The 13,008-nt window shown below is 41.4% G+C and overlaps 1 protein-coding gene across 3 annotated transcripts in view; it reads right to left on the bottom strand.

Annotated features, from left to right (window-relative positions):
- The window catches only part of cemip2 (cell migration inducing hyaluronidase 2), a 91,398-nt gene that overhangs the window by 67,131 nt on the left and 11,259 nt on the right, over positions 1–13,008 (bottom strand). Inside the window, exon 1 of one of the 3 annotated variants that reach the window (XM_060839561.1) lies at positions 10,838–11,131. The exons of the other annotated variants lie outside the window; for them this stretch is intronic. The gene's annotated coding sequence lies outside the window, so the exon portion shown is untranslated. Of the gene's footprint in view, positions 1–10,837; positions 11,132–13,008 lie in introns of those variants that run through there. 3 annotated transcript variants of the gene reach the window in all.

Raw genomic sequence — 13,008 nt, 5'->3', positions numbered from 1 at the left:
TATTGGAACTGCACCCATTCAGGCAGGTGAGGAGTATTCCATCACACTGCTGATTTCTGCCTTGTGGAAGGCCAACTGGCACTGGGGAGTAGGGAGGAGAGTTACTCACTGCAGAATTCTTAACCTTTAACCTGCTGTTGTAGTTGCAGTATGTGTGTGTCTGGTCTGTTTCAGTTCCTGGTTAATGATAACCCCTGGATGTCAATAGTGCTGGCCTTTACTCCACACTAGTCTCCTCTGTCTACTCTTCATCTAAACCGATCAACATATCCTTCTATTCATTTCCTCCTCAGGTATTTTGAGCTTCCCTTTAAATGCCTCTCTCCTATTTGCCTCAGCAGATGAAAGGCTTTTGCCCGAAACGTCGATTTTCCTGCTCCTCTAATGCTGCCTGACCGGTTGTTCTTTTCCAGCACCACTCTAATCTCAACTTTAATTCCCTATATTAGCAAGTTCCACAATCACATCATGCCCTGAGCAAAGGAGTTTCTCTTAATTACTTCAGTTTATTAGTGACTATCTTATGACCCAGTTTTGGTCTTAGCAACAAATGGAAATATCTTTTGCCAATTTAGTTTGGCGAGAGAGTTACAGGGGAAATCAAATTCTGTTTCATTGCACATTGATACAGTGAATGAAAACTAAAACATGTGGCACTCACTTCACAAGTTTAAACTGTGGATGGCAAACTTCATAGGGTGCAAGTTAACAGTCACACAAATTTATGTTTACTCACGAGGACAGTAACTTTATGAACAGAACATTTGGAAATCAAACTAAAACAATAGTCTTATTGTTTGCTGATTTCCAACGAAGAATTTCTGCCTACAGAGTGGAAAATGTACGGCTTGCTCCAACACATCACATGCAATCGACTGAAAACTATTCTTAAAAAGAAACAGTGTATTTTCATCAGATCACACACCTTCACAAACACACTGACAAAAACCTCTGCTTTAGCCAACACATCAAGCCAGTTTTACATGGTAGCAGTTTTCTTTGATGCCTCCACGTTGTATTCCCTTTAATGATCAGAAGCTATTGTTAGCCACCAGACATTCCCTTCCCTTTGCAATCCACTTCACTGAAAACAGCACTTCGATAATTACTGCCTCTTTCTGCTTTCAACCCAAGGGGTTCCATAAATCCTTCAGCAGCTTCAGCTGTCAGCTGCAAATCTGCCGAGATTCCTCCAGTAAACCACAGATCAAATCTTTTGGTGGCAATAATAAGTAATCTTGGTAATCTTCAGCGAACACACTTTCTCAAAGCTTAAAATCTTTGATTCCATCACAGCCCTGATTTGTGCTTTGTAGAGAGTTGACAGGCATTGTGGAGTGACCATGGAATTCTTGACCTCTCACCCCTCCTTGTAAACGCAGTATTCATGTGGTTGGTCCAGCTCAATTACCAGTCAATGATAAACCCTGGAATGTTGATAGTGTCACCTTATCCTCCACACCAGCCTCCTCCAGCTCTTTTTCATCTAACCTGTTCAATATCATATAATTCCTATCGTGTGGAAGCTGGCCATTTTGCCTATCAAGTCCATACTGTCCCTCCAAAGAGCATACCACCACGATCTAACTCCTACCCTATCCTTGTGGCCTTGCATTTTCCATGGATCGTCCACCTAACCTCCACATCCCTGGACACTACAGGGCAATTTAGCATGGCCAATCCTGCTAACCTACACATCTTTGACAGTGGGAAGAAACCAGAGCACCCAGAGGAAACCCACGCAGGGACGAAAGCGCAAACTCCACACAAGCAGCCAGTCGCCCAAGAGTGGAATTGAACCCAGGTCCCTGGCGCTGTGAGGCAGCAATGCTAACTACTGAGCCACGTTCCACCCCTTAAAATGAAGTTTAGGGACTGTTAGGATTTGAACCTAGGATCTCTTATTTACTAGACAGATGCTTTAACCAACTAAACCACAATGTTATGTGGTTCCTTTGATTAATTTCTCCCCTGATGTCAAAATCATGGACATCAAAATAGAGAACGGGACAGTTGAGTTTAGGAAACATGATCAATATGGATGAGTTGGGCTGAAGGATCTGTTTTCACCCTGTATGACTCTTAACACTTCCAGGCTATGAATATTGACTCATACAGTACAGAAAGATGTCATTTGGCCTAATATGGTGTCTCTTTGAATCAGCTATCCAGTCCACCCACAATCCTTTCCTATACCATTGCATTACTTCTCCTTCAAATATTTATTCAATTGCCTTTTGAAAGTCACTCCTTTCTCATCACAATGAAATCCTGCAGTCTACTCACCAACCTCCTACCAGTGAAACAAATTCATGCCATTTATTCTATTAAAACCCCTCACTAACGTTTCTACACTTGGCTGTAAGGAAAACAATCCCTTGCTTTGCCACACAATCCAAGTCCCTCTCCACAGGACCATTCCAGTAAACATCCCATGCACCCTCTCTCAAGGCCTGGCATTGTTCCTGAAGGGCAGCAGCAATACATTGAATCGATAAAAGCTGCCACTCGCAATAAATGCCAACTCATTTTGGAATTCCAGCACTCTGTTGTTTCACAAATTGAAAGGATATGTTCCTACGTTTCAACATATGGCCTTCAGCCATGGTTCAAAATGACAAGATAGATTTGACTCAAGCTTATTTTTCACAGCAAACGGGTGGAAAGATCACTCTCAAACTGTCAGCTGATGTCTGCTAAAGAGTGCCTACAGTAGTGAACTAGGATAGACATGAGCACAAACACCCAAAAATAATAACATCATTTTGGAAAAACTATCGTTGTATACTGCACGGCATGCTGCAAAAGTACAGAGCAAAGTAAAAACGGAAAATGCTCAAAATACTCTGGAGGTCAATCAGCCTCTAAGGAAAAGGAATCAGATTTAATGCTTCTGATTGATGGCCTTTCAAAGTTTGAAACATAATAGGTTTTAAAATAGCTACAAAGGCAATAAAGAAAAGAAAGGATCTCTCTCTCTCTCTCCCTCTGAAATGTTGAAATCAATTTCCTGCAGAGACTAATGAAGCAGAGTTTGTTCTGGTTATGATCCATCATGATCAGTCTGCTCATTTCACCACATCCCATAGTTTTGTGCTATTCCCTTCAGTTATTCAGGATCCTAATTTCAATTTCAAGTTATCAAACCCTAATGTCTTTCTCCCCCTTTCTCTACATCTTTTAATTTTCCTTCAGTTACCTCCTTCACTGATTTGTCAAGTCTTAGAATATGACTAATCCAACACTGTTTCCTAAATTGATGATATTCACCAATAATCTTCTCTTCTTCACCAGTCTGAGAATTTCTTTATCGTCCTTGTGTTCTCTGGAAATGACCAACTCCACCCTTCACCACATCCACATCTCACTATGTCCTGGTCTTTGGATATCTGCTGTTGGCAAGGTCCATTTCCCAGCTTCATACAAATGAAACACCACAAATCACAATCAGGACAATGTTTTCCTCAAGACTTTACCTCACTTCTATGCTGAGCAATTTTTTAAGTTTGGAGAATGCATTCTTTGCCATTGCTATACTAGTTTTTTAAAAAAAATATATTTGTAATCATCTTCTCACAAGAAGCTCCCTTAGAACTACAGCCTGTTCCAGCTGTCCAAACTCCATAACTTTCATCTTTTTGGCATTAACTTACATTCCGCGAACTTTCACCATTTCAACTGCAAATCTCAATACTCCTGAAAATGGTAATGGCCAAAAAGAGGTGTTCAGAAGCACAAGGAGATTTGACAGAGTAATTAAGGAGGAACGGTTTCCACTCGCAGGAGCTTCAACCTTCTTGAACTGGCCTACATGCCCATCTTCCTTCCCACCTATCCAAACCACCCTCCTCTCCAATCTATCATCTTCACCCCAACCTTCATCTATCTACCACATTCCCAACTACCTTCCCCCCCAGCCTCATGCCTCTCCCATTTATCTTTCAGCCACGCCCCATTCCTGGTGAAGGGCAAATGCTCGAAACATCGACTCTCCTGCTCCTCGGTTGCTGCCTGACCGGCTGTGCTTTTCCAGCACCACACTCTTCGACTCTGATCTCCAGGGTCTGCAGTCCTCACTTTCTCCTAGGAGCTTCACTAGTCAGACATCACAAATTAAAGGCAACTGGCAGAAGAACCAGCATGGAAATGAGAATGGTTTTTATGCACTGAGTTACGATAGTCTGGAATGCAATGCCTGAAAGGGTGGTGGAAGCAGATGCAACAGTAAGTTCCAAACGCGATTAGATAAATACTCAATGGAAACATTTTGCAAGCCTATGGGGAAAGAGCAAGGGAATGGGTCTGACTGGATATCTATTTCAAAGACCATTACAGGCATGATTAGTCAATTATCTTCTTCTGCACTGTTTCATTCTAATTGCAGGTTGGTTATCTGGAACTTCAGATCAGATAACATATTCTTGGAAAATGCGTCATTAGCAACACGCTCATTTCTGATTGCTAAATCTTTCACAATACTGTAAATCAACTTCACCACTAAGTTATTACGTTCACAAAAACAGTTATGGGAGAATACACAAAGATCATTTGGTCTATCAATACTGCTCATCCTACAGACTGTCACCCTCCTCCTCTGGAACACGTCTTTGCAATGAAAATATGGAAATAATGCAATGCATTTTGTCACAGTCCATCCTGAGCAGTTCCTTGACAGAGGACTCTGTTCTCCCTAGCCTGTTCCAAGGGACACACACTGAGACAAAGATCAACCATGGCTGAGGGATCATCAACTCGGTAAAAAATGCTTTTTGGTCTGCCCAAATTACTTGATAAAGGATATATTAAATTTAGGGGCAGCATAGCAATGGTGCAGTGGGAAAAGACCACCATCTAAGGCCTTTCAGCTATAATACAGTGGGAAACTGGGTAAAACCCGCTGGGCTGCATATCTGACGCAAAGTTAATCTTGCAAATATTCATTGTAATTATGAATCTATTAAACAGCTTAAATATTGGAAGAAACCAATTTAGTTTACAATTTATGTAATATCAAATTTTGTGTGGTCATGTAACATACTTTTAAGTTTTTATCAAAGATGTTGTTGGAAAAAAAGAAAGTGAAAATACAATCCATCAGATTCCTTCGCATAAAAAATTGCATTTAAACAGCAACTTTAACATGTTAAAACACCCCAAAGGCAGGTTTTAGATTAGATTCCCTACAGTGTGGAAACAGGTCCGTTGGCCGAACAAGTCCACACCGACCCTCCGAAGAGTAACCCACCCAGACCCATTTTCCTCTGACTAATGCACCTAACATGGTGGACAATTTAGCATGGCCAATTCACTTGACCTGCACATCTTTGTGAGTGTGGGAGGAAACCAGAGCACCTGGACACGGGGAGAATGTGCAAACTCCGCACAGTCATCCGAGATGAGAATCTAACCAGGCTCCCTGGCAGCAGTGCTAACCACTGAGCCACCGGTCCCAGGAACATTACCATAAAACATGTGATACCAAGATACACATGTGATGCTAGCATGGTAACCAAAAGCTTGGTCAAAGACAAAGGCTTTAAGAAGAGAAGTAAAGGCAAAGAGAAATAGAGAGAAACTTGGAAGGGAATACTAGGGCCTCAGAAAGCTACATGACAAATCCACAAATCTAAGAGGGAATCCGTTTTGACTGAATTATTCTTCATTCTAGTCAAATTAATAGTTACTTTGAATTATCCAGCACATTCTACCTGAAAGGGTAGTCGAAGCAAATTCAATAATAACTTCCAAAAGGGAAAATTTGCAGGATGATGGGGATGGTGAGACTAATTGGCAGCACTTCCAGAGAGCATTTTTCTCTGCTCTGCATGATTCTAATCGTGGAGCAACAAATACCGCAATGTGCAAGAGATAATAATGAAAGCGTTAATTTGCAATACTGCAATTATCCCAAAGATGAAAGCATCCCAATATCTAACTAACCAAATATTTGAATTTCAACTCTTGAGATATCACTTGCACAATACCGTCAAATTATGAACAAGTGGGCTTGAATGTGGTCAAGAGTAGCTAATGAATTATTCATATTATCTATTTCTAGAACTACAGTGTGTCTTTCAGCTTTGACCAAGAGTACTGCAAGAAGTTTCCCAGCTATTAATCACAATAAGTTACCTTCCCTTCTGGAACTAAGATGATCCTAGGTCAAGAAAACAATGCAAAATAGTGAATCACAGAACTGTATCCCAACTGCGTTGAGAGCAAGAAAAAGGCCAAAAGGTTCATTAAAAATTCAAAATGCATTGATAACATCTTGTTTGGATTTTCTGTCGAGAGTGTGGAAAAGCATAGCAGGTCAGGCAGCATCCGAGGAGAAGGAAAATTGAGGTTGCGGGCATTCCTGATGAAGGGCTTGTGCCTGAAACATTGATTCTCCTGCTCCTCGGATGCAGCCTGAACTACTGTGCTTTTCCAGCACCACAGTCTCAATTCTGATTTCCAGCATCTGCAGTCCTTATTTTCTCCTGTTTGGATTTTCTTCCAACTTTAATGAAGGATAAATTAGCAAACACTTCTACACACAAAAGCATTTTGGAACTCTTTTCTGCAAACGGCATTTGATTCCAGATCTCCTTTATTTATTTGAAACCTATGATGGATGGATTCCTGCTGACCAAAGATATTAAATGATATTGGAGTTAAGTCACAGATCCGTGGTGCAGGACAGATTCGAGGGGTTAAATGGCCTCCTCCTAGTCATATGTTCTAGCTAATTGGGAATTTACTGATGGCGCTGAAGATCAGCAGCATGGTGGCTCACTGGTTAGCACTGCTACCTCATAGCAACAGGGACCGGGGTTCAATCCCAGTCTAAGGAGACTGTCTGTGTGGAGTTAGCACATTATCCCAATGTCTGTGTGGGTTTCCTTTGGGTGTTCTGGTTTCCTCCCACAATCCAAAGATGTGCAGGTTGAGTGAATTGGCCATGCTAAATTGCCCATAGTGTTCAAGAATGTGTAGATCAGGTTATGGGTGGGTTATTCTTTGGAAGGTTTTGTTGGGCCAAAAAAGCTGTTTCCACACCGTAGGGATTATATGATCCTTCCTTGGGTAAGTAGGTTCAACTCTGGACAGTAACTCTGCTTCAGATTCATTGGACCACCTACAATATTAGCTCATCTCAGATGAGGCAGGAGAAACAGCAGCGCATCTTGCCTGCCTGCCCACTCTAACGAGCAGTGGACAAATACCCTGCAACATGCTTATCATAAAGTCTTACATGTGGTGCAGTGGTAGTGTCCCTAACCCTGGACCGAGAGACTCAGGTTCAAGTCCCGCCTGATCCAGAGGTGTATAATAACATCTCTGAACAGATTGATTAGAAAGTAGGTTAAATTAAGAAAAAAGTCTCACAGGCAAAGTGTGGGCCTAAAATATAATACTGATTATTTAACAGAGCTCAAGGGCCAGATATCGTTGTTTCCTTAACTCAGCATGCAGAAGGAGTTAATAGAAAATTGAAGCGAAATATTTAATAAAGTCGATTGGTAGCCATGCAGAAACTCTTGCATCCATACTTCTAGGCTAGAGAACTCTGGGCTCAAGTCCCATGTTAGGACTTGTTGACCATACAGGATGCATTTGTAACATAGCCACACAGGTTGACTTTCAACCTTAAATCTTTCCTATGCACTGACTGGCAGATGGTAGGAACAGCAGAAGTTCCTGCAAAAGGCTATGTCAAACCATTTGTGGGTCTTTCCTGATAAACAGAGACTCATCCAGTGGAAGCCCATTACTGACTGAAAAGACAGACGGAAAAAATACCCAGTAAGTAAATGGAAACTCTTCCCCTAACAAATGGCAAATAGAGATTACAAGATTTCCTGCACTGATCAGTTGATGCAAGGGGTACACACAGTAGGATTTTCATAAGCCACTGCTAACCAGCCCTTCATTTACCATCCACCCCACCCATTTCAGACATGCCTAATTAATCTCTTAATCCCTTGTACAGAACATTGTTGTTTGGGGTGGCACGATGGCTCAGTGATTAGCACTGCTGCCTCACAGCAGCAGAGACCCTGGTTCAATTCCAACCTCAGCTGACTGCGTGGAGTTTGCACGTTTTCCCAGTGTCTGTGTCGGTTTCCTCCCACAGTCCAAAGATGTGCAGGTTAGGTGAATTGGCCATGCTAAAAAATTGCCCATAATGTTAGATGCATTAGTCAGGCATAAATACAGAGTAGGGGAATGGGTCTGGGTGGGTTACTCTTCGGAGGATTGGTGTGGACTTGTTGGGCCAAACGGCCTGTTTCCATTCTGTAGGGAATATAACCTAAATAGAAACCTCATCTTTTAGTAAAGAACCTAGATAATATGTCATATTTTAACCTTATTGACTATTCAACATAGGAAACATTTAACTCAAGTTGCTGATGCTAACAATAACAAATCTGCAGTTGTATAGAACTTGTAGCACAGAGCAATCTCATACAAAATTTAATACCATAACTAGTAAGGGAGACTGTAAGCAAGTGACCAAAAGCTTGGACAAACAGACCTAACCTGTTCAATCTTTTGTCTTAAGGTAACCACGCCCTATCCCAGATTTCAGTTAAATGAACCTTATATGAACTGTCTCCAATGTTGTTGTATACTTTCAAGGAAGGAGACCAAAATTGCACACAGTACGTATGGCCTCACCTGCACCTTATATATTCACAGCTAAATTTGTTAATACACTCATTCATTTAATGTTGAGATTGGCTTCATTCATGTGAGGACCACAGGAATCAATACCCAGGAGGAAAACAGCAGGTCCCTTTGATTGCTTAAGGAATCAATCGCTGACATGAGAGAAAGAGTGAAAAAGCTGAGATAGGGTCAGAGGTCAAGGCTCTGGTGTTTGAGTCAATCTGGGGGAGGCAGCCAGCAGAAGCTTGGAGTAGAAACAGTGACAGACAGCGAGAGCATGGGAGAGAAGGAACAGATTAAAAACTCTGAAAAGATTAGGTTTAAATAGTTGCATGAGTTTGCTCACACAGAAAGTAAATTTAGTCCACCAACAGGTTATAATGGAATGCTGAATACCTTCCAGTTTATAAAATAAAAGGTTTGCATAACAGATCAACATACACTTGAAATTATATTCTGTTAATTCACATGTCACTTGTTAAAGAAACCAGCTTGCTCCATTGTAATGGGCTTTGTGTCAGTGATTTTAATTTAGGCTTCTTACCACAAGATAGAAACAGTGTGCATGGGACCATGTGTGAGATTATAATTAACAGGCCATGAAATATGAAGTTTCATTGTCATGATCTGTCAAGATACTCTAGATCCTCAATGCACATTATTTTCTTATGTTATTTATGATTGTCATATGTTGTCATTATTTGTTTTACTTGCATCATCACTCACTCCCAACCTGATGGAATAAAGAGACAACAGGCAGGAGTGTCCAGTGACACTGAATCCAAATATTCAGCTAATGCAATTCTTAAGTTTCTAACTGAGAGACATATGGACAATTATAATCATTCAAGATATTTGATACCAGTTAGATTTGCTTATCTTTTTATCTTCAAAACATTGAAATGAAGTACTGCTTTCTACAATGAATTACATGTTTATATCTTCACCTCATTTAGAGCTTACTAAAAAACATGGTCATTCTTTGACTGAGTCTCTAAAAAATATTTCAGCTCTGGAAATTATCACATCTGATGAAAGATTATTGAATGATACATCAATTGTCCTTCTCTCTCCACACAGGCTGCACAACCTGTTGATTTCCAGCATGCTCTGTTTCAATTATCACAACCGACCCTGATCTTGTCCTCCTCCAATTGCCACATTCACGCAGAGCTCATTGGACAGTGAGCAGGAACCCCTTTTAAAAACCACACTTCCATCCTCACCCCTCCCTTGAGTTAATACACACAAACGTATCAGCTCCACCAACTGCTCTCAGCATTCATACAGCACTTTTCCAATCTCAGGGTGTCAAAATAGTTTAGTGTAGGAACTGGGGCGGGCACTCTCTATGTGCACAGAAAGATCCCATAAATGGTAATGTGCTAATTACATTGTTTTTGAGATACTGGTGAAGGGGCAAAAATTGGCCAGGTTACTGGGGAGAATTTTCCCTGTCCTTTTTCAAAATAGCATGCTGGAATTCTGGGAATGCAAGCGGGTAAGGCTCATTTTAACATCATTCTCAAAGTGCACTTGGTTCCCGTCCCAGTGCACTTTCTCTGCACTGCTCTGGGACTGGAATCAAAAATATTTTGACTGATAGGCGTGTGCTACTAATGGAGGCAGAACCAACACTGCAAGATTAGGACACTTTATCCAGAGTTGTCTCAAATTCACTTACTTGCCCTTTCCCTATAGCTTGCAAACATCCAAAGCTCTTTTGAAAGTAACCATTGAAACTTGTTTCCATTGACTTCCAGATTCTAGCAACTATTGTGTGCGTGTGTGTGTTTTAAATCTTCCTTATCACTCTCTTCCAGCCAATGACATGGAATCAGTGTCTGACCCTGGCTGCCACTAAGTGTTTCTCTATTTGTTGAATGACTTGTCAGATTGTCAATGGATGGGGGGATGGGCAACATTACAGCTGAGAAGGAACAATAGGGGTTTAGTGAAGAGGAATTAAACGTGGGCTTCCTTAAGCTTCTATCCTGCTTACAGCCCGGCCTCATTCTGGGAGCGAGAAGACGGTCTTTACTCTCACTTATTAAAAAGAACCACCCTCCTTCTGCACAGGAAGAGGTCCTGGCTCCTACCTTGTATCTGTGAAGCAAACCCATTTGAAAAAAAAACAACACCCTGAGCGAAGTTACTCAGCGATGGGAGCAATATTCCTTACCTTTTGTTTTATAACGTACAGCTGTTTAAAAAGAAAACAGGCAGACGCAGGAGAGGAATGTTACGGGGTGTCCAAGGAGTTAGCAGTCATCATGGTTGGGACATCGCTTGTAGCATCTTGCCCACTGCTGACTTGGGGACTGGACCGTTCCTGATGCTGTTATTTGCAGCGACTACATTACAAGCTGAAGCCTAAAGCCCTGCTCCCTGTTGTGTCTCAGTAGCTTTCCATTCGCTACCACCCCCCAAAGCTCTCCTTCCTGCTCCACTCACTGAATCAGCGACGGTGCCCCAGAAAAAAAAGGAAGTGAATGGTGCTTAGATTGGGTTAAATCGGCGACAGGAATAAGGTGGAGTTTTACTCCAGCGTCATCAACTTTCTCTCCCTCTAAAGAGTTGTAAATGTCTTTTTCCCCTGTTCAGCTTTACAACCAGAAGTGTGTAATAGACGACCTCTAATGGACAACTAAAGAAAACCAGCCTTGTTCACACACCTTCCCTTTACCCCATTTTGTACGGCCGTCTCGAAAATGTGAACTTTATTATTTCCAATTGCTTTTTAATTGAAGTTTTCAACAAAGTCAGTTTAGTTTATTTTGAAACAACTGTAAAAACTAGATGTGAAAGAGTTGCATTTATATAGCAGCCGTCACAAATACTGCACCTCTCTGAAGCCTCACCGCCAATGAAGCGAAAGGAGCAGAAATAGACCATTCAACTCGCTCTGTCACTTAATGAGGTCATGGCTGATCTAATAATCCTAAACCACACTTTTCTGCCTTTTCTCCATAATCCTCCTTCTGAAGGGCAATGAATGCTGACCCAGCCAGCAATGTCCACATCCCGCTAATGATTTAAAAACAAAACTCTTGATTTCTTTACTGGTTAATGCTGTCTAGTCCATCCTTGAATATACTTCATGACTCAGCCTCAACAGTCCCCGTTGGGGAAATTCCACAGACTCACTACCATCTGACAGAAGAAATTCCTCTTCATCTCTCTCGAATACACAATCCCTTATTCTGAAATTATATCCTCTGGTTCTAGACTGTCCCAAAAGGGGAAACAGCCTTTCTGTATCTACCCTGTCAAGTCTTCTAAGGATATTGTATGTTTCAATAAGGTCACCTTACATTCTTCTATATTTCAATGAGTACAGGCCCAACCTACTCAACTTCTCAAAAAACAGCCCCTCCATACCACGTGAACTTTCTCTGGACAGCTTCCAATACCAGTACAGCTTGATGTTTTGGAGAACTTGTTTGTGTAGTGGGTTCTGTTGCCTGTTTCTAAAGCTGGAGGCTTTGGGTTCAAGTCCCACACTAGGACTTGATGACAATGGAAGTTGTGCTCCTAATGCCACGATACAGGTTGAGAATCAATCCAAGAGGAGGGATGGAGCTCTATTAACACTGAAACTGAAAGATGGCAATGCAGCAATCCTCCTCTACAGCGTTCACGTTTGTCCTCAAGTGTTGGTATGGAAATTACAACAAGAACCTTCCAAATCAGAGCTAGCAAGTCAATAGCACAAAATCTTGGCTATTGCTCCCATTATCAGAGGTGCTGTCTTATGGATGCAATGTCCCATCTGTCCTCTCAACTGGAGATGAAAGATCCCATAACCTTAATTAAAGATGGTTAGGGATTTCTTCCCTGTGTCCTAGCCAATATTTATCCCTCAACTTAAATGTCTATAAAGCATAACCTGGTGATTGTCACATTGCTGTTTCTCGGAGTTTTGTTTTAATGTGTTCCTTCATGGAGCAAGGGCGTTACTGAAAAGGGCAATATTTATTGTCAATCCCTAGTTACCTTCAAACTGAGTGGCAAGCTCAACAAGTTCAAAGGACACTTAGCAGTTAACCTTTTTTTTGCAGGTCTTAAGTCACATGTAGCTCAGATCATGTTTGATGTTAGGATTTAAAAGATTCACTCACGGGATGTGGGAATTGTTGACTGGGCTGGCATTTATTGCCCATCCTTAGTTACCTTTGAGAATGTGATGGAGAGATGGTCTCCTGCAGTTGATATGATCTAGGTAAACCCATAACGCTATTGGAGAGAATTCAAGGATTTTGACCCAAATGATATAGTAGGAACAGCAATATATTTCCATATCAGGATGGTGAGTGCTTGGAGAGGATTTTACAGGTGGTGGTGTTCCCATGG

The sequence above is a fragment of the Hemiscyllium ocellatum genome, chromosome 2 (assembly GCF_020745735.1).
Source record: "Hemiscyllium ocellatum isolate sHemOce1 chromosome 2, sHemOce1.pat.X.cur, whole genome shotgun sequence".
Classification (NCBI taxonomy): Eukaryota; Metazoa; Chordata; class Chondrichthyes; order Orectolobiformes; family Hemiscylliidae; genus Hemiscyllium; species Hemiscyllium ocellatum.
The sequence above is the reverse complement of the archived record's forward strand: the minus strand, read 5'-3'. Positions and strand labels throughout refer to the sequence as shown.